Source organism: Equus caballus, chromosome 12 (assembly GCF_041296265.1).
Source record: "Equus caballus isolate H_3958 breed thoroughbred chromosome 12, TB-T2T, whole genome shotgun sequence".
NCBI lineage: Eukaryota > Metazoa > Chordata > Mammalia > Perissodactyla > Equidae > Equus > Equus caballus.
Genome location: NC_091695.1, coordinates 36,253,668 through 36,276,733, shown reverse-complemented (window position 1 = coordinate 36,276,733; position 23,066 = coordinate 36,253,668). Strand labels below are relative to the sequence as shown.

The following is a 23,066-nucleotide window of genomic DNA, read 5'->3' as shown; positions in this document are numbered from 1 at the left end:
GGAACCCCCATTAAGCTATCAGTAGTTTACTCAGCAGACACCCTATTGGCCAGGAGAGAGTGGAATGACATATTCAGAGTTGAAAGAAAAAATTGCCAGCCAAAAATACTCTATCCAGCAAAGTTATACTTAAGATATGAAAGAGAAAAAAAGACTTCCCCAGAAACAAAAAAGCTGAGATTGTTCATCACTATTGCACCTGTCTTGCAAAAAAATGCTGAAAGGATTTTTTCAAGGTGAAATAAAAAAGACATTAATCAGTGTCACAAAAACATATGAAAGTATACAAAACAATGATAATATAAATATATAGCCAGATTATAAAACTCTAATTCTGTAAAAGGATGGTATGTTGACCACTTCACTATAGTATAAAGCTTAAAAGTGTATTAAAAATAATTATAACTACTATAATTTTTAAAGAATACTCAATATAAAAGGAGGTAAACAATGGTATTAAATAATATAAAAGGGGCTCCCTGGTGGCACAGCAGTTAAGTTCGCACGTTCTGCTTCTTGGCGGCCCGGGGTTCGCCAGTTCGGATCCCAGGTGTGGACATGGCACTGCTTGTCAAGCCATGCTGTGGTAGACGTCCCACATATAAAGTAGAGGAAGATGGGCACGGATGTTAGCTCAGGGCCAGGTGTCCTCAGCAAAAAGAGGAGGACTGGCAGTAGTTAGCTTAGGGCTAATCTTCCTCAAAAAAAAGAGAGAAAAAAAGGGGGGGATTAAAATGGTACAGCTTTTGTAGACAATCGAAGTTAAGTTGCCATCAACTTAAAATGGACTGCTTTCTCTATGAGATTTTTATATAAGCCTCATGGTAACCACAAAGCAAAAACCTAGAGTACATTCACAAAAGACAAAGAAAGAAGTAACAGCATACAACCACGAAAAATCACTAATGTACAAACGTAGGCAGAAACAGGGGAAAAATAAACAGTGGAAATATAAAACATCCAGAAAGCAATTAATAATAGGACATTAGTAAGTCCTTACATATCAATAGTCTATCTAAATGTAAATGGATTGAATTCACCAATCAAAAGGCAGACTACTGGATAGATAAAAGAATAAGACTCAGGGTCAGCCCTGTGGCTGAGTGGTCAAATTTGCGCACCCTGCTATGGCGGCCCAGGGTTTCACTGGTTCGGATCCTGGGTGTGGACATGGGACCGCTCATCAGGCCATGTTGAGGTGGTGTCCCACATGCCGCAACTAGAAGGACCTGTAACTAAGATATACAACTATGTACCGGGGGGATTTTGGGAGATAAAGCAGAAAACAACAACAACAACAACAACAACAAAGAATAAGATTCAACTATATGCTGCCAACAAGAGAAACACTACAGCTTTAAGACACACATAGGCTCAAAGTGAAGGGATGTAAAAAGATATTCCACACAAGGGGAAACCAAAAGAAAGCAGAAATAGCTATATTTATATCAGACAAAATAGACTTAAAGCCAAATATAGAAACAAGAGACAAAGAAGGTCATTATATAATGATAAAGGGGTCAATTCATCAAGAATACATAATAAACATAAACCTATATTCACCCAAAAGAGAGCACATAAATATATTAAGCAAATACAAATCTAAAGGGAGAAATAGACAACAACACAATAATAGTAGAGGGCTTTAGTACTCCACTTTCAAGAATAGATCATCCAGACAGAAAATCAAAAAAGAAATGTTTGAGGTGAGCCCTGGTGGTTGTTTGGTGTGCTCTGCTTTGGTGGCCTGGCTATGGTTCCCAGGCATGGACAGATCTACACACCACTCCATCTGTCAGTGGCCATCTGTCGTGACAGCCCATATACAAAAAAAGAGGATGATTGGCAACAGATTTAGCTCAGGGCGATTCTTCCTCAGCAAAAACCGGGAAACATTGGACTTGAATCACATTAGAACAAATGGACTTAGACATTTATGGAACACATTATTCAATAGCAGCAGAATACACATTCTCCTGAAGTGCACACAGAATATCTCTAGGGTAGATCATATGACAGGACACAAAACACGTGGTGGCAAATTTAAGATTGAAATCATACCACGTATCTTTTCTGAAAAGATTGGTGTGAAACTAGAAATTCACAAGAAGAAAGCTGGAAAATCTACAAATATGTGAAAACTAAACACGCTTCTGACCAACAAATGGGTCAAATGAGAAATCAACAGAGAAATCAAAAGAGAAATCAAAAATATCTTGAAATAAATGAAAATGGAAACATAACCCACCAAAATCAGTGGGATGCTACAAAAGCAGTTCTGACAGGGAAGTTTATAGCAATAAATGCATGGGTTAAGAAAATAGAAGACTCTCAATAACAACCCAAATTTACACCTCAAGGAAATAGAAAATAAGAAAAAAATAAGCCTAAAGTAAGTATAAGAAAATAAATTACAAAAATTAGAGTGGAAATATGAAAAAGAGACTATAAAAACAATAGAAAAAAATCAACAAAGTTAAGAGCTGGCTTTCAAAAAGATGAACAAAGTTGACAAACCCTTAGTGAGACTAAGAAAAAAAGACAGAATACTCAAATATGTACAATCAGAAATGAAAGAAGTGACATTGCATGTGATATTACAGAAATATATAAGATCATGAGACTACCATGAACAATTATATGCCAACTAATTGAATAGCCTAGAAAAAATAAGTAATTTCCTAGAAAGATACATCCTACTAAGACTGAATCAGGAAAAAGTAGAAAATCTGAATACAACAATAGTGATTAAGAAAATTGAATCAGTAATGAAAAACCTAATACTGACAACCCCAGAACCAGATAACTTCTCTGGCAAATTCTACCAAATATTTAAAGTAGAATTAGTTCCAATCCTTCTCAAACTCTTCCAAAAAGTTGAACCAGAAGAAAAGCTTGCAATCATATTTTATGACACCAGCATAACTCTGATACCAAAGTCAGATAAGGACACCACAAGAAAAGAAAACTATGGACCAATATCCATCATGAATATAGATGCAAAAATTCCCAATGAAATATTAGTAAACTGAATTCAACAACATAGTAAAAGGATTACACCACTTGACCAACTGGGATTTATCCCTGGGATGGAAGGATGCTTCAACATGCACAAATTAGTAAATGTGATACACCATATTAATAGAATGAAAGATTAAATTCATATTATCATTTCAATAGATGAAAAGAAAGTATAGGACAAAATAGAACGTTCCTTTCATGATTGAAACCCCAAAAAATAGGATGTGGAAGGAACATACCTCAACATAATAAAGGCCACATAAACAAATCCATGGCTAACATTATATTCAATGGTGAATAACTGAAAGCTTTCCTCTAACATCAGGAACAAGACAAGGATACTCACTCTCACCACCCTCATTCAACGTAGAACTGATAGTCTTAACTAATACTATGAAGCAATATAAGGAAATAGTAGACATCCAAATTGGGAAGGAAGAAGTAAAATTGTCATTATTTGCAGAGTGCGCGAACTTATATATAGAAAAATCCTAAAGACTCAACCGAAACACTGTTGGAAGTAATCAATGAATTCAATAAAGTTGTAGGATATAAAATCAGCATTCAGAAATCAGTTGTTATCCATGAGCATGTAATAGCTTTCCATTTCTTTGTGGCTTCATCAATTTCTTTCAAAAATATCTTCCTCAGTTAAATTTATTTCTAGGTATGTTTTTGTTTTGTTGCAATTGTAAATGAGATTTTATTTTTGATTTTTCTCTCTGCAAGTTTATTGTTAGTGTATAGAAATGCAACTGAATTTTTATGTTGCTTTTGTACTCTTCAACTTCGCTGTACTCGTTTTTCATTTCTAATACTTTTTTGATGGATTCTTTAGTGTCTTCTGTTGTAAAATCATGTCACTGCAAACGGTGACAGTTTTACTCTTTCCTTTCCAATTTGGATACCTTTTATTTCCTTTTCTTCCTTAATTGCTCTGGTTAAAACTTCCAACATTATATTGGATAAAAGTGCCTAGAGTGAGCATCCTTAGAAAAGCATGTTTTGATCTTAGTTAAATCCCCCAAAATTGAGCAAATTATTATTTTTTATTCAGTGCTCAATTATTAACTTCTACAGTGTGTTTGGCTTTATAGACATTGTCGCATTAGATGCTAGATAATCCTATTATCCAAATTTTGCAGGTGAAAACAGAATTTAACAGTGGGATAACATCATTGAGAAATTGCAGAGCTAGAACTCAAAATCCACCCCTCACCCCAGAGTAATGCTGACATTTTAGATTAGAGATGATTATTTCCACTGAAGTTTAGAGAATTTGAGTAAAGAGAAAGGATCTGAGGAAGGGTGTAGAAGTAAGAGAGGGAGGAGCTAAAAATGAGAGCGACTGAGGACCACAAACCTTGTTCCACTTAGATCTTATTGGAAGAATTACATGGATATTGAGAAAGCACAGACCACTGTTTTCTATAAAGCAAACCCTCTCACCTTCCTCCAGACCCTCCAGGAAGAAACAGTTCTTGCCAAAGGTTGAAATTGCTTAGCTCTTTTTCAAAGGAATTTTCCGAGTGTTCTTATTGCACTCCAAGATGGATGCTTTTGGCCATGAAATTGGCTGTCTGCTCACAGCCAGACAGATGGCCACAACTAGGGATCCTCTTAAATGTGTTACTCGGGCAGAGCTGAAAGGAGAAAGAACAATTAGAGGGAGAAAATTCTCCAGATACTTGTTCTCTGGTGTCACGGTTGTCGTGGAGTTTTTTCCCTGATAATTTCATGCCTCAATTTACCATGTCCCTTCTGATTCAATTCCCCACTTCCCTATGATCCTATTACTACCGCATAATTATAGCTTTTCTTATAACAAACTTAGAGTCATGTGAGCTGGAAAAGACCTAGAGATCTTCTAGTTCAATACCATCGTTTTCAAGTGAGGAACTTGAAGCCAGAGGAGCTAAGAGATGTGCCAAAGATGACACAGCTTGCTGGTAGTATAGCTTGATAACAATAAATTAGACTTGTGGACACTTCAATGTTTACAAAGCACTTTCATTTTAGATATATGCATACACGCATTTTCTCAACTGCCTGATCAGAATCAATAATCACAGCAGCCCTGTGAGGCACACATGGCATGATTTCCTACGGGGCAGGGCCACAGCCTCTGGGTTCTGGCACTGGCATGTGTGCCAGTGATCTGCTCTGAAACCTTGGATGAGGGTAACCTGTCCCTGACAGGAAAATTCACACCTGGATGTTGCCCCAGTGCAAGAATGACCGGCAATATAATAATTTCCAAAAAAATTTGTCTTTAATTTTTACATACCAAATTTTACAGATTATTTTATTTTACTGAAATACAAATAAATGCTTCACAATTAAAAGTAAATAAAAGAAATAAAGAAAATCAATGAGGAAAAAACTATCTGTGAGGCTTCCTAGGTTCTTGTCATTTCTCTACATATAGTATTTTTCAGAACCTAAATTCTCAAAACATAGGGTTTTAGATATCTTGGTCTCATCAAGGACAAAGGCCATTTAAAGTGAATTCAGTGTTGGTGACACTGCCCCAAAAGATCACTTGGTGGTGACAGCTAAACATAATGGCACCAGGAATCAAGGAGCCAGGTTTTCACTTCTCTCTACCTAGTGATCTTGTGACCTACAAAAAGTCACATACATATTCTTTTCCTTGTCACCCTACAGGGAAAAGAACTCCTGCACAAATATTGTTCATACTGAGGTAAAAGTGTTAGCCTTTTTACCACCCTCTTAAGCACCTGTTTGATTTCCTTGTCCCTCATACTATAAATAAGAGGGTTTAACATGAGGATAAAGGTAACATAGAACACTGACAGCACCTTGTCCAGCTTCTAGAAGTGGCTAGAGCTTGGAGAGGCTTGTGCCATAATAGATTGTCACAGCTGCCAGGTGGGAGGCACAGGCTTTGAAGGCCCTGGCTCTGCCTCTGATAGAAGATATTTTCAGGATGAAAGCTGCGATGAATCCATATGATAAGATGATAAGTAGGAGAGAATTGAACTCAATGAAAATACATACCAGAAATAGAATCATTTAGCTTATGAAGGGTTTGGAGCAAGACAAGTTAATAATCTGGAGTGTGTCACAGAAGAAATTTGGAATAATATTGGGCCCACAGTAGTAGAGAAGAATTCAAGTAATTGTTTGAAATAGCTACCAAGGACATGACTCCCATAGACCCCAGCAGCTATCTTCCCACAGACACCAGGAGCCATGATGGCTGGGTACTGCAGAGGCCTACCAATAGCAACATATGTTATAGGCCACAGCAGCCAAGAGGCAGTACTCAGTCTTTTCCACCCAGGACCCAGCAAAATACTGGGTGGTACAGCCAATGAATGAAATTGTTTTTCCAACCTTTAAGAAGTTTGTTTTTTTTTGTTGTTTTTTTGATAATTTGTTTATCTCTATTTGTGGTCATCGCTTTCCCACTTAAATAAGTCCCTTTAGCATTTCTTGTAGAACTGGTTTCTTGGTGATAAACTCCTTTAATTTATGCTCGTCTGGGAAGCTCTTTATCTCTCCTTCCATTCTGAATGACAACCTTGATGGATAGAGTATTTTTGGCTGTAGATTTTTTCCTTTTAGCAATTTAAATACATCGTGCCCTTCTCTTCTCGCCTGTAGGGTCTCGGCTGAGAAGTCTGCAGACAGCCTTATGGGCTTTCCTTTGTATGTCACTTGTGGCCTTTCTCTTGCTGCTTTTAGGATTCTCTCTTTATCTTTAATTTTGGACATTTAAAAGAACTTGAAAACACAAAGGCATGAAGAGACATGAACCCCTATGTTCATTGCAGCATTATACACAATAGCCAAGACTTGGAAGTGACCTAGGTGCCCATCAAGGGGCAAAAGGATAAAGAATATGTGGTATTTATACACAATGGAGTACTACTCAGCCATAAGAAATGATGAAATCTGGCCATTTGTGATAACATGGATGGTCCTTGAGGGTACTATGCTGAGTGAAAATAGTCAGAGGGAGAAAGTCAAATACCGTATGATCTCACTCATAAGTAGAAGATAAAAACAATGACAAACACATAGCAATGGAGATTAGATTGGTAGTTACCATGGGGAAGGGGGGGAGGGCAAAAGGGGTGACTAGGCTCAGATGTGAGGGGATGGTAGAAGATAAAAACAATGACAAACACATAGCAATGGAGATTAGATTGGTAGTTACCATGGGGAAGGGGGGGAGGGCAAAAGGGGTGACTAGGCTCAGATGTGAGGGGATGGACTATAATTAATTTCTGGGTGGTGAACATGATGTAATCTACACAGAATTCAAAATATATTACTATGTACATCCGAAAGCTATATAATGTTATAATCCAATGTTACTGCAATTAAAAAAAAAGAAGTCTGAAAACATCCTTGGGTAGGTGGAAGAATAGCAAATGTCTATAAATGACAGGAAACTGAGAAAATGTACATAGGTGCGTGCAGGTGTGAGTCCATCTTGATTAGGATGATGACACCCAGATTCCAGATTAGGGTCACAAGATAGATACCTAGAAAGATTGGGAAGAGGACAAGCTGCACCTCTTTTTCATCTTAGAGTCCCAGAAGAACAAACATGACCACAGATGAGTGATTTCTATCTGCTTACATGGACTTGCTTGATATCATCTGCTGAGAAAAAGATGAGATAAGGAAATGTTTTCATCCTCAAAAAACACAAAGAAATACTCTTCATTTTTCCAGGAAAGCAGGTGACTAGCTATACAACCTTGAATCATAAAGTTGAGCTAACCTTGTGTAATCTCTGCATATGTCCATGTATAATCACCATCCTTAATAGAAAACTTCTTTTGGATAAATACTATCATTCTCTCTTTGGGCTCAAAGGAGAGTAATGGACATCATTTGTACATTGTCTCCTAAAATGTCTGAATTTCATGTTTTTCCATTTCATATTTAAGTAGTATATGAAAATTGGAAATAGCCTAAATTAAGAAAATACTGTCATCACTCTATATGGTGAAACAGAATGATTCTGCTCAGGAATCACTCTAATATTAACTCAATGCCTCAAGAAGCCCCTGAATCATCCTGGGCCTCATATGTCAAAGGAGGATGATGGAGTAGATGCTCTTTAAAATTTCCTTGGGAATTAATATTCAAATAATCTATAATTAGGGAAGGTGGACAATTCCATAACTGTCTTTCTGCTTTCATAACTCTTGGAGAGATATAAGAATAGTGCAATGGGTTGGTGGGTATAGACACAAACCAAGAAGCACGTTGGAAATGGATGTGACTTAACCAACTTTTGACTCTAGGAAGGCTTCTGAGAAGTTAGACACGACAACGCTGTAAGAGCCATTATGCTCCCTTTCTTGCAAGTGCCAATTTTTGTTTCTGTGAATCAGAGATATTCATGAGTCAAACTGTCTAGGACAATGATTCTTGATATTCTTTGGGTCATGGATACTTTTGAAAATCTATTGGAAACTCTTGACCCTCTACCCTGCAAACAGCCACCACTTCCACTGTCGCGTGTGGTTTTATTAGATTCTCAATCACCGTTGATTCTATTCACAGTTCCTAGGTTCATGGCTTCTCCTACATAGTAAAATGACTTGAACTCAAGTAGGAGTTTGGATGTTTAGGCAATGGACATGGGGATTAAGAGACTCAGGCGGGATTTCTGGAAGTTCTTTCTGTTTTCTCATTGAAGCCAGTCTAGGGAAGGTAAACACTAAGTGTTCAGGCCAAATGGTAAATAACAAAACCAATATTTTTCATTGGGCACTGTTTGCCCCCTTCGAGATGCTATAGCTGGCATCTCTCCAGATGGTCATTAGAACACCTCCCACCACAAACACATTTTTGTTCAGATGAACTCAAACTACAAAGAAAATCATGGGAAGCTGTGAAAGCTAGAAAATAGATGTCAAATGTAGTGTGAGAGTTGTGTATACAGGTAAATGTAGAAGTCTTGGAGATTTCCCTTAAAACGGGCTGTGGAATTAATGAAGTAACTTATGTCTATGTCTATGCACTATAAATATTTGTCAGCATTAGCCGACAAGAATATTTTCCTTATTTCTAACCATTTCCCAGTCTCCTAGTTCCAAAAATGAGTGCAAAGAGAAAATTCCCATAGAAGCATAAGGTAAGTCTGAGAAATAAGTTAAAAGGGATCATTTCCCAAAATCTGATCACTCATTGCTTCATGGTGCACTGTTTTGAGAAGAATTCTGAAGTAAGGAAGAGATTCATTAGAAAATAAATTCAAGATGTCTGCCATCAGTACAGAAGGAGAGCTGGTAGCAGACAGACTATGCATTCACCATCTCAGACCTAGGTGTGGCTCTCCGCAATGAGACTGAGTGGAGGCATAATCTTGTGAGAACAGTGAAGAAAATTGCATTCTTCCTCATCATAACCAAAAATCAAGACAACGAAAAGATTTATTGAGCAGCTTCGGTGTATACTGTTATTCTCCCTCTACTTGTGGACATATTCACCGCTTCCTCTAAGGTCCATTCATTCAATATGGTAACCATAAGCCTTGTGTGCTATGTACTAAACAACGATAGCATTCTGAAAATTGCCTCTATATTTCTGTTCTATGTCTCTGGAATACCAATTAGATGTATTCTTGCTCTGCTCTCCACATCAGTGAAACATTCATTATTTTTGTTTCTCTACTGCATTCAGTTTAATTTTTAATAGATGTCTCTTCTAGTAAATTCATTCTATCATAAGTTGTGCTAATTGGCTGTTTAATTCATCCATTAATTTCAAATTTCAATTATAATATTTGATTTTCTCTCAAGAGTTTCCATTTTGTTCCTTTCCCAAAGAGTCAGTTTGGTTAGTCCTTTATTGTTTCATCATACTTTCCATAGCATCCTTTATTTAAACATATTCAACATACTTATTTAAATTATTATTATCTATAATTCAAATACATAGTTTTGCAAGTCTGATTCCATAGTTTAATGATATCGCTGCCTCTTATTCAAGCGCCCTGTTTATTTGTGTGCCCAGTGATATTTTTCATCTTAAGTTCGTGTTTCTTTAAAAGTTATCTCTAGGAATCTATGATTCTTATGTTTAAAATGTATTGCTTCAGAAATGATTCATATGACATCTGTCAAACACTTTGGGGGTGACACCAACCCAGAATCTCCTTTGATAAAAATGTTGACTTGGTGTTTTTTGAAGTCACAATAATGACAATATGTAGGCTGCAAATCCACATAAGTAGATGGATGAGATTAAAATTTATGAGGGGAAGGAGTGGCAATAGTAATCCAACACTTGTTATTTATTGTCCTGTTATTGTCCTTCTTTTTGTTCCATTTTTGTAACAATGAATTTGACATCCATCCACCAACAAATGCCTTTGTGGAAGTTGTAATATCTAGCACTAAATGCCACGGGTCCAGGAGGAATCTCACCCACCTGTGCATCCAGTAATAGGCAGACAGATCTTTGTATGGGATGCAGAACCAGAAGGAGCCAATAAACCTTCCTAAAACCATCTTGATTATGGCCACATAACGCCTGGAGAGTGTGATGACAACCATGAATGAGAGAGACTTTGTTGAAGCCCAGTCTTCCTGAAATGGAAAGCCAGTTCACAACTGGAGCAGAAAAAAAGTGTGAGCTGGTCACAGTGGAGACACTAAAAGGAGCTTCCCCAGCACCACCCTCTTCAAGATAACACTGCATGGGCTGAACTACTCAGCAGTGGCAAACACTCCTGCACAGGGAAAGAGCCGTGAATGAGCACCCAGCTACCCTGGCAGTGCAAGACACAGATGAGGAAATCCTTTCTCTCTAGGGTTATGTAGACTACTGACCAGGTAGACCATGAGTGTAGGGAGAAGGGAAATCAGGTAAGAGATAGAGAGAAATACCAAAGGGAGTTAAAGGGGCACAGGGGCTCAGGATTTCAGTAGGAAGCCCACTCATGAGCCTCTAGGAGTATCTCACCAGAGCATCTCCCCTCCAGATCCATGCGAACCAACAAGCTCCCATTGTTAAATCCACACCTCCTCCTCATCTGCAGCTGGCTCCTTGTGTACATTCCTGAATGTAGCAGGGAGAGAAAATCTGGTAAACTGAGTGCTCTCAGAAAAAAAGGAAACAGCCTATGGAAAAGGGAGAAACCACAAACGTGAGCAGTAGTGCCACCTTCTGGAAAACAAAAAAGAGATTTCCAGTAGCCAGCCTGGTGAGCGACAAAAACCAGAGAACACAGAATAGTTTAGGATTTCAGCCACAAGAGGGAGCAAGAAGAGTGCAGCAGATCTACCCACAAAAGCAGAGAAAACTCCAGACCCGTTACTTACACTGCTCACAAAACTTAACCCGAAATGAGTTAAAGATTTAAACATAAGAACTAAACTCATAAAACTCTTAGAAGAAAAAATAGAGGCAAAGCTCCTTGACACTGATCTTGGCAATGATTTTTTTGATATGACACCACAAGCACAAGCAACAGAAACAAAAATCAACAAGCGGGAATACATTAAAGTAAAAAGCTTCTATACAGCAAAAAACAATTAAAAAAAATGAAAAGAAGCCTACAGAATGGGAGAAAATATTTCCAATCCATTCATCAGATAAGAAGTTATGATCTAATGTATTTAATGAGCGCTTGCAACTTCATAACAAATATCAAGGAACCTGATTTAAAAATGGGCAGTGGAACTAAATGGACATTTTTTCTAAAGAAGACATTCAATGGCCAAAAGGAACATAAAAAGATGCTCAATGTAGTTAATCATCAAGGAAATGCAAATCAAAACCACAATGAGATATCATCTCACACCTCTCAGAATGTTTATTATCAAGAAGAGAAGAGAGAAACTGTTGGCAAGGATGTGGAGATATGGGAACCCTCATACGCTGTCATGGGAATGTAAAAGGTTCAGCCACTATGGAAAAAAGTATTAAATTTCCTAAAAAAATTAAAAATAGAACTACCGTTTTATCCAGCAATTCCTCCTCTGGATATATATCCAAAGAAAATGAAAAAATATATATCAAAAAGATATCCTCATGCCCATGCTTATTGCAGCATTATTCACAATAGCAAAGATATGGAAACAACCTAAGAGTCTGTCAATACTTGAATGGATAAAGTAGACATTATACACACACACACACACACACACACACTGGCATATCACTGAGTCATGAGAAAGAATGAAATCCTGCCATTTGCCGCAACATGGACAGACCTGAGGGTGTTACACTAAGTGAGATAAGTCAGATACAGTATGAGAAAACTGGATGATATCACTTATATGTGGGTTCTAAAAAAGCCAAACTCATAAAAACAGCAAACAGAATGGTGGTTACCAGAGACTGGCGGGTGGTGGAATTGGAGATACGTTATTTAAGGGTACAAACTTGTAACTACTAGATAAATCCTAGAGATCTAATGCACAGCATTGTGATTATAGACAACAATGTTCTATTATAAACTTCAAAGTTCCTAAGAGACTAGATATCTTTTATTTATTGAAGCAATATTGGTTTATAATAGTATATCAATTTCAGTTATACAGCATTATATTTCAAAATCTGAATAAGCCAGAACTTAATTGTTCTCACCACAAAAAAAGAAATCTACTTATGTGACATGATAGAGGTGTTAGCTAATGCTAGGGTAGCAAGCATACTGCAAAATGTAAATGTATCAAATCAATACACTGAACACCTGAAACTTACACAATATAAGGTCAATTTACACCAATAAAAATAAATTTAAGGGGCCGGCCCCATGGCCTAGTTGTTAAGTTTGGCGCACTCTGCTTTGGCGGCCGGGGTTCAGTTCCTGGGCATGGATCTATACCTCTCATTGGCTGCCATACTTGGCAGCCACCCACATACAAAATAGAGGAAAACTGGTGCAGATGTTAGCTCAGGGTGAATCTTCCCCAAGCAAAAAGAGGAATATTGGCAATGGATTTTAGTTCAGGGCAAATCTTCCTTAGGAAAAAAAAAATTATCAGGAAAGACTTTTTTTTTACTGCTTGTCTTTCTCTCAAACTAAAGCTGAGAAAGGTGTGTGGATAATTGTCTCATTTTGTGAAGTAGTTTTTTTTTCTGGTGTGCCCTCTGAGAATGTCACCCATTGAGAGTCCCTGTTTTCAGTGGCCTTAGAGAGAAGGGGTACTGTCTCTAAGACAATCTCACACATTGTCTTTTTCTCCTACCCCACATAGATTTGCTCATTAAAACCCAGGACTGAGCCTACCAGAGATTTGTAGGTCCATCCTGGCAAAATGATGGATCCAGCCCAATACCCTCTTTGGTTTGTGCTTTTCATGTCATTTCTGTACTTTTCTCACTGGCTCAGCAATGAAAAAAGTGTTTTAGTTTTTATCTAGTATTATTGGTTTCTTTGACCATATAGCCCAAGATATTACTAGAAACACCTTTACAAACAATATTTCTAAGACATTATTGGGTATTCTGGCTTCTCACTGGCCATTTTTTCCAAAACCCCAAGCTACTTGATTTACTTAATTGTCTTTGCTTCTAATATGATTGAATTTTCCTGAAAATCAAGGCATCTTATTAGGTAGCTAATATTTATTCAGTGTGTACTATGTTCCAGGTGTTATTCTGCATGCTTTTATGTTTCATCTTATTTTAACTTTTAACAACTTCATGAGATATGTACTCTTATCATTCCCATTTTTCAGATAAGGAGACTTGGATCAGAGGAGGAAATAAGGTCACACAAACCATGAAGGGAAGAACTGAGATTCAAATCCAGGCAGTCTAGCTCCAGAGCCGTATCTTAAGTATCTCCACTGAACCGCTCACTAAAACGTGTTCACTGCTACATTAATCTTATTTCTAAAAAACTATAGAGTGAAGAGTACTATACTTGGTATTTTGGATGATGTAAATTATCCAATAACGAGCCTATAGGCCTGGAAGAGAGAGAAATGAGCCCATAGAAATATAATACAAAATGAGAGATGATATGTGGTATGAGAAAGGCAGAGATAAATTCTTATGGGTGATCACCAGCTGGATGTAGGTAGGAAGTTAGAGATTAGGGAAGACCTCTTCATATTTTTTGCAATAACAGATCACAAAAGATCTCTAAACTGGCAGAGACCATGTCAGACACATTATTGTACAAATGGACAGGGCAATGACAGTGTAATTGAACATGCTGTAAATAACATGATCACCACATCTTTTGACATACTCTTTCAGGAATTGAACAGAAAGGAGGTAATGCTGATTGCTTGACAAATAAGTGAGACAAAATGAAGAGAATTCATCTTTTAGGAGGAAGAAATAAGGAGATATTAAAGTGTTTTGCAATATATGCTGTTGTAATTGAGGGAAGGGAAATCTCAGTGTTTGGATGGTGACCACTGCAAAGCTTTTGCCCGCTGATGCCTAAGAGACAAAATTACCCCAGAAGATCCTACTGTACACAGAGAAAGATGCTAAACCAGTGATACTGTCTCTAATCCCCGAGCACCTTTAATTGTCACATGGTTTTACTCAATCACCCTAGAGTCTATCATTTCTAATTCAACCTTGTTTTTAGCTGCTTCTTATTTATCAAGGACTCCTAAGCTTTCTTCTTTTGTTTTGGATAAAGTTTATCTGGGCTCCCTTCCTTTGGTTTTTTCAGATGTCGTTCTTGGCATCAGATACTCTCCCTCCCCATACTTATCTCCATTTGATCCTGCTTAGAAAGTGAAAAAAAAAGAAAGAAATGGAAAAAGTAAATGAAAAAGTAACCCTTTTGGCATGCCCCTCTTCTTTATGATATTTATGTATAAGCCTTCCTTATATTTTCTTAGATGACTTTGGAAAAGTTCAGTGTAATTATAGGGCAAGGAATGAAATCTGAAGAGATATGTTTATTAGGAAGAATATGGACAGGATCACTCTCAGAAGACCAAGTATTACAATTATTCTTGACTGGTGGCCCCTCACTTCCTCAAGACCTGGCATGTTCAACAAAGTTACATGGGAACCACTCAACTCAGGAGCCTTCTGTAGACTGCTCATATATGACTTTCTGAATGGATCAAATAAGATAGTATAGGCCCCTCAAAAATGATCCACAACTTTTCCTCTGGGCCTGTGTTTTCTCCTTTTAAACACTAAAATAGTTCTCAAAGGTTTTGCAGTTCCCCATTTTATGCCAAAGTGCACAACAAGACACATAAGAGATCCACGCATATATATCTGAAGGTGGGTGGAATGGACCCCCAGGGTGCAGTGGAACTAGGGGAGCAGCCCCCTCCACCTCCTCCAACAGCAGTTATCCAGGGTGTAGATCCTCACACCAGTGTATGTGCCTGCAAGCAGTTGCTTCAAGAGCAGAAAAGCAGGTGCCATACATCACTACTGTCATGTGAGTGGAAACAGTAGGTGCCATGACTTACATAACTCTGGGCAGACACAACGGAAACAGAAACAGCAGGCACTGGAGCTCATGTAACTGTGAATGGTCATGGCAGGAGCAAAACCAATAGGTGTCCCCGCCTGTCCCCAAGTGGATCTGCCCCACGTGTCTGTAAGTGGTCACTGGGGGACAGAGAAAACAGGGGCAGCTTGCTCCCTGCCTGTCTCTCAGCAGATCCCTCCCCCTCTACCTGCATTGGACAGGTCTTTCCAACATTGGGAGCAGTATACAAAACTCATATTTTCCCAGGTAGGGCAGGGGACCCTAACCTCAGTTTGCAAAACAAACCAACTAGCTCTAGAAACCAGAGGCTGCACAAGCAACAACCTCTCTCTGCTTAGCCCCTCCAAACCCCCAGTGGTGGCAGGTGGAACCTGTAACCAGAGGCTTCAGGAAATACAATGGAACTAGTTACCCAGCCCCCAGTGGCAGAACCCCCAATATCAGGTCCACCAGCAGCAGGGGCTGCATACAATCTTCAAGTACCAGAGGCCCCAGAAGTGACAGTGACACTCATGAACCCAGCACCCAGGCATTGGTGCAAACAGTAACCCTAGACAACCTTGGAGCAGCAGTGTAGATGGTATATAATGCAGCAGTATCCTCTCCCATGGAGAGCCCAAGGAGAAGCAGTGGAGAAGCATGACACCCAGGAGACCCCAGAAGCAGCAGAAGTGTATGAAGCCTGGTGACCCCACTGGTGACACCTGAGACTGCAGTGACATCATAAGCAGCAAGTCACTAGCAACCTCAGAGGCTAAAGTAGCACAAGGAGGGCACTGACTACACCACCAGCAGAGGTAGTAGAGGGTGGAAAGTGCAGGGTATCAAATACAAACAAAAGCAACTCAGAACCAAAGTAACCAAACCCATACCCAATAGGAAATGTGGTTACTACCACAAATGTGCCAGCAAAGAATCAGTTACCATGAAGAACTAAGTAACACGGAAGAAGAGAAAGAGAATAACAACCCTCTAGAAATCAAACTTGAAGTTACAGGAGATTACAATCCCAGTAACAAAGTACAAAGTCAACAGAAGGAGGGAAGAAACAAAAATTAGAGCAGAAATAGATGAAATAGAGACCAAAAAAAAAAAAAACGTAGAAAGAATCAATAAAACTAAGAACTGGTTCTTTGAGAAGATAAACAAAATTGACAAGCCCTCAGCCAGACTCATTAAGGAAAAGAGAGAAGTCTCAAATAAATAAAATTAGAAATGAAAGAGAAGAAATTACAATGGATATTACAGAAATGGAAAGGATTATAGGAGAATACTATGAAAAACTATATGTCAACAAATTGGATAATCTAGAAGAAATGAATAAATTCTTAGACTCATACAACCTCCCAAAACTGGATCAATAAGAAATAGAGAATCTGAATAGAGTAATCACAAGTAAAGACATTGAAACAGTAATCAAAAACCTCTCAAAAAACAAAAGTCCAGGATCAGATGGCTTCTCTGGAGAATTCTACCAAATATTCAAAGATTTAATACCTACCATTCTCAAACAATTCCAAATATTTGAAGAAGATGGAGCACTTCCCAACTCATTCTATGAGGCCAACATTACCCTGATACCAAAATCAGACAAGGACAACACAAAGAAGGAAAATTACGGGCCAATATCACTGATGAACGTAGATTCTAAAATCCTCCACAAAATATTGCCAGACCAAATACAGCAATACGTGAAAAGAGTCATACACCAGGATCAAGTGGGATTTATACCAGGGACGCAGGGATGATTCAACATCTGCAAATCAATCACACCATATTAACAAAAGGAGGAATAAAAGTCACATGATAATCTCAATAAATGCAGAGAAAGCGTTTGACAAAATCCAACATCCATTTACAATACAAATTCTCAATAAAATGGGTATAGAAGGAAAGTACCTCAACACAATAAAGGTCTTATGTGACAAACCCACAGCCAACATCAAACTTAATGGTTAAAAACTGAAAGCCATCCCTTGAGAAGAGGAACAAGACAAGGGTGCCCACTCTCACCACTCCTTTTCAACATAGAACTGGAGGTTTGGGCCAGAGCAATTAGGCAAGAAAAAGAAATAAAAGGTATCCAAATAGGAAAAGAAGAAGAGAAACTCTCTCTGTTTGCAGATGGCATGATCCCATTATAGAAAACCTAACGAATCCACCTGAAAACTATTAGAAATAAGGAACAACTACAGCACAGTTGCAGGGTACAAAATCAACTTATAAAAATCAGTTTCATTTATCTACATTAATGAACTAGCAGAATAAGAACTCAAAAATACAATACCTTTTACGACCACAACAAAAAGAATAAAATATCTTGGAATAAATTTAACCAAGGAGGTGAAAGAGCTATACACCAAACATTCTAAGACATTATTAAAAGAAATCAAAGAAAATATAAAAAAATGGAAAGATATTCCATGCTCTTGCAGTGGAAGAATAGACGTAGTTAAAATGTCCATATTACCTAAACCAACCTACAGATTCAATGGAATCTCAATCTGAACCCAATGACATTATTCACAAAAACAGAAGAAAGAATCTTAACATTTATATGAAACAACAAAAGACCCTGAATAACTAAAGCAATCCTGAGAAAAATGAAAAAAGCTGAAAAATCACACTCCCTGAATTCAAAATATACTGTAAAGCTATAGTAATCAAAACAGCATGGTTATGGCACAAAAATAGACACTCAGATCAATGAAACTGAATTGAGAGCCTAGAAATTAAACCACATATCTATGTATAGCTAATCTTTGAAAATGGAGCCAAGAACATACAATGGAGAAAAGAAAGTCTCTTCAATAAATACTGTAGAGAAAACTGGATAGCCATGTGCAAAAGAATGAAAGTAGATCTTCTTACACCCTACAGAAAAATTAACACAAAATGGGTTAAAGCCTTGAATAGAAGACCTGAAACCATAAAACTCTTTGGATAAAACATAGGCAGTACACCTTTTGACACTGGTCTTAGCAGTATCTTCTTGAATATCATGTCTTCTCAGTCAAGGGAAACAAAAGAAAACATAAACAAATGGGACTACTTCAAACCAAAAAACTCATGCAAAGCCAAGGAAACCACCAACAAAAGGAAAAAAATCCACCTACCAGCTGGCGAAAAGATTTATAGATCATATATCCACCAAGAGGTTAATTTCCAAAATATAAAAAGAACTCATACAATTCAACAACAAAAAATGAACAACCCAATCAAATAATAGGCAGAAGATAGGAAAAAATTTTCCAAAGAAGATATACATACGGCCAACAGGCACTTGAGAAGATATTCAACATCAATAATTTTTAGAGAAATGCAAGTCAAAACTTCACTGAGATATCACCTCACACCTGTCACAATGGCCACAATTAACAGGATAATAAATAACAAGTGTTGGAGAGGATGTGGAGAAAAGGGAACCCTCATACACTGTCAATGGGAATGCAAACTGCTACAGCAACTATGGAAAACAGTATTGAGATTTCTCAAAAAAATTAAAAATAGAAATACCATATGATCCAGCGATTCCACTACTGGGTATTTATCCAGAGAATTCGAAATCAGCAATTCAAAGAGATTTATGCATCCCTTTGTGCACCACAGCATTATTCACAGTAGCCAAGATGTAGAAGAACCCAACTGCCCATCAATGGATGAATGGATAAAAAAGATGTGGTATATACACACAATGGAATCCTACTCACTCATAAAAAAAAATGAAATCCTGTTATTTGTGACAACATGGGTGGACCTTAAGGGTATAACGTAAGTTAAGTATGTCCAACAGAGAAAGCCAAATATCATATGATTTCATTCATAGGTAGAAGATAAAAACAATAACAGCAACAAAAAATACAGAGAGATAGAGATTAGATTTGTGGGTATCAGAGGGGATATGATGGAGGGAAATAGTGAAAAGAGTAAAAGGGTGTGTATATGGGGACAGATTGTAATTAATCTTTGGGTGGTGAACATTATGTAATTTACACAGAAACCGAAATATAGTCATGTACCTCTGAAACTGTCATAATGTTATTAATCAATGTTACCTCAATAAAAAATAAAGAAGCAAAAAGAAAAAAGGGATCCAATGGAATCTCCAAGGGTAATATGTAAATGTAAAGACATCTGTTTGATACTAGTTAGTTTGGTCTGAGTAATCTCACAAATCAATAGTCAGTGTTGCTATACATTTTGTTCTTTTTTTTAACCAGCACACAAGGACTGCACTTTATGTCTTACTTCAGACAAGAAAAACTGGCCAGACTTGAGAACCCTGCCTCTTCCACTATCTATTTCCTTTCCTGGCCCTTGAGGTTTCCTGGAAAATATGAGCATTAAAGTAATTTAAACCATTCTATTCCATCTATTATATCACCCCAAACAACCATAAATCTCTAAGACATAAAATGTGTTCAACATGAACAATAAGAAATAATGTATACCAGCTTTTCATATTTGTTCTTTGCTCCTGCAGTATTGAATATTCAATAACTCTATTATTACAATGAACTCTCACAGAAGACTTCTCACAGAAAAGATGTTCAGAAGCTTGAAATACCAGAAATGATTGGGCAGTGCCATCCCATTGGCTATGTGAACCAAGGGTAAAGTTTTCCAGATTTGATGGGGGAGAGAAAGAGATGTTTGAGTCCCACAATATCAGAAGCTGCTATTGGCTGTGACATGGATTTTGAATATCATCTCCAATCAGAAATCCCCACTGGACAATAGATGCAGGAAATTAACTCATCAGACTCATAAATAAATGGCAGTGAAGGGAGCCAATACTTCATTCCATTCTTTATATGATTCAAATCACCTCTTCCCTCCTTAGGCTACAACTATGGAGACTAGGATGTGACTAAAAATTTATTAGATGATTAGCATTGAAGAGACCTTAGATAGACATTAGACATTAGCTGTCTCAGACTGGTCTCCCCAGGAGACACAATCAGGCCAATAGCATAGCTTTGTTTCTGTCCAAAGGCACATTACCACTCTGTGTTCATTCCCACTCTGGTCAGAAACACAGAACAAGCATTTGTCACCATGATGTCTGGATAATGCTACATCAAAATATTTGGCAGACAAGGTTTGTACACTCCTGGGGACCTCTGTCAATTATCTCTCCTTTAAGGTCAGAAGCTTGCAATTGGACAGAGCTTAATCTCAGAAGCAAGAAGAAGCAAAACGTTTCTAAACCCTGATGTTTCACAAATACTTGCAGATAGATTAATAAATGATAAGGCCACTCCTCATGTAGAGTGAAAGTAATGAACCTCCAGGACTTAAAGATATTGTGTCTGTGTGGCATTGAGTAAGCTATTGGCTCATTTTGGCATATTATCTGGGTCAAACAAGCCTTCTTTGTCCAAAGATAGTATGAATTTTGTTATAGTGTATTAGTGTGCATATTGCTGTGGGTGAAAGTGATTCTGACAAGACAAATTGGTCAGAAATCTCATAATCTGTGACCTCAGCAATACTCTAACTTATTTTGCAACATCTTCAAGGCACCTTTGATTTCCTTGTTCCTCAGACTGTAAATCAAGGGATTCAACATGGGAATCACCACAGTGTAGAAGACTGATGTGAAACTGTCAAAGCTGGAGGAACCACCACAACTGGAACTCAAGTAGACAAATATACCTGAGGTACACAAGAGGGTCACTGCTGTCAAGTGAGAAGCACAGGGGTTGAAACCTTTGAACTTGCCTTTAGCTAAAGTGATAATATAGCCATAGGATATCATAATAACTAAGACATTATCCCAAAGATCATTGTAAATATAGCAATCATGAGTTCTACAGAGAAAGTGTCAGAGCAGAACAGGACTAACAGTTGGGGCATGTCACAGAAGAAGTGGTTGATGACGTCAGGCCCACAGAAGTAGGATTGAAGCATGACACATAATTTGGATATAGAACCAGAGAGTCCAACCATATAGGACACAAGCACTATCTGAACACAGAGGGTTGGTGATATGATGGATGACTAGAGAAGTAGGTTACAAATGGCAACATATCAGTCATAAAACATGGCTGTCATGAGACAAGACTCACTCAGTCCCATGGTTGAGACAAAGTCCTAAATAACACAACCCACAAAGGTGATACCTTTCTGTTCCTGGAAGAAATTGGAGAGCATCTTGGGGACTGTGGAGGTCACATAGCAGATATCAATGAGAGAAAGATAACTGAGGAAGAAGTTCATGGATGTGTGGATGTGGGTAATCTATCCTTATTAAGATGAGGAGGCACGGGTTCCAAGTCAGAGTCATAATGTAGATCAACAGGAATACAGCAAAGAGCACTCCTATGATTCTGGAGAAATACGAGAATCTCAAGAGGATGAAATGGGTGATATCTGTAATATTTCCTCCCCAAACCATTGGCTTCGTGCTCCTAAAATCAGAAAAGAGACAAAAGAATGGATTGCAGACGCAGGCGAAACAATAGCATTACAATGCTCATAGATGCCATTTCTTTTCGTTCATTGAGCACTGAAAAAGGGAAAACACTTTCTTGTCCTGGTGGAAAGACCCCAGTTTTCTTCTCCAATTGTCAAGAAATACCTTCTCAGTGTTTCAGGTTCTCAATTACTTCATGAGGTCTCAAGAAAATTAGAAGAGATCTGGGGCTGGCCTGGTGGCATAGTGGTTAAGCTTTCACTCTCCACTTCACCGGCTCGGAGTTTCCTAGGTCAGATCTCAGCAAGGACCTGTGCACTGCTTATTAAGCAATGCTGTGGCAGGTGTTCCACAGATAAAGTAGAGGAAGATGGCCACGGATGTTAGCACAAGGCCAATCTTTCTCAAAAATAAATAAATAAATAAATAATATTTAAAAAGTTGATAGAGAACTTTTTAAAAAGCAATAGAAATTCAGTGAATTATCTATGATAGACATCATTGACTAAAATCAATTTTTGAAAGACTTTTAATAATTAAAAATATAATTGTGGTTTTATAATAGTAAAGCATAAGTGGCATCATTCCAGAATAAACTTGTAATAGCTCTTCTTTCCCAGACAGTCATCTAGATAGATTTTTAAAAATTTCTTCTTTCACCTATATGAAAAATTATCCTGTTTATAATAACTTCTCAAACCTTTTTACCAATATATTTAATATAATATCTTCAAAATGGCCTGGATAATTGTATCATAATTTATAATCCTGATATTTTCTTGGTGTACAGCATGTATGCTAATAAAGTTATGAAATGTCTTCTTAGGGAAGTCTTCATAGGAGCCAGTCTTAAAAGGAGGCTAGTAAAACTCACAATTACAATCAAATATTGTCTCAAATGTAGGATATTTTTCAACTTAGGAAATAGCATAGTACTGTGGTTAGGGTTCAGACTTTAGAGTTTCTGTTCTGAGTGGCATCATCAAGATGGCAAAATAGGTCATTCCTGACTTTGGTAACCCTCATAAGAACAATTACCAACTATTCACAGACAGGACATCATTGCAAAAATCCTAAAACATGAGGATGAGGCTGAAGCACCTCCACTAACCACAGAGAACAAGAAGAACCACATTAAAAGGGTAAAGGAGAAGCCATACTCTGACTCCATTGCCCCTCACCCTGCTGGCACAGTGCCACACC

At 37.8% G+C, this 23,066-nt stretch overlaps 1 pseudogene; it reads right to left on the bottom strand.

The window, feature by feature from the left end:
* Positions 1-20,930: 20,930 nt before the first annotated feature.
* LOC138916911 (olfactory receptor 5AN1-like) lies at positions 20,931-21,845 on the bottom strand (annotated as a pseudogene).
* Between the last annotated feature and the right edge of the window lie 1,221 nt (positions 21,846-23,066).